Source organism: Etheostoma spectabile, chromosome 24 (genome assembly GCF_008692095.1).
Source record: "Etheostoma spectabile isolate EspeVRDwgs_2016 chromosome 24, UIUC_Espe_1.0, whole genome shotgun sequence".
NCBI lineage: Eukaryota > Metazoa > Chordata > Actinopteri > Perciformes > Percidae > Etheostoma > Etheostoma spectabile.
Genome location: NC_045756.1, coordinates 9,383,605 through 9,384,023, shown reverse-complemented (window position 1 = coordinate 9,384,023; position 419 = coordinate 9,383,605).

Sequence of the window (419 nt, the reverse complement as noted above, 5' to 3'; positions counted from 1 at the left end):
GGACGTACTGCTCCGCCTTTCACGTTTTCGCTGTCACATGAAACACTCGCAGTTGCTGCTAATGCTGCTAGTGCTGCTAGTGCTGCTAAGGCTGCTAATGCTGCTAATGCTGCTAGTGCTGCTAATGCTGCTAAGGCTGCTAATGCTGCTAATGCTGCTAATGCTGCTAGTGCTGCTAATGCTGCTAGTGCTGCTAATGCTGCTAATGCTGCTAATGCTGCTAACGGGTTCCGTTGCTTCCCGGCCCCGCCAGGTTAGAAGAAGGAAACATGGAGGACCGCGCGGAATTCAAAATCCAGATTTCAGGAAATTCTCTTTATTTGCCCAGAAAAAGAAAAAAGGAGATTGAAAAGAGCAAGAGGTCGGCTTTTTGAAGCGTGAAGGCTACCGGAAGGCAAGGCAGCTTTATCTGTAGAGCA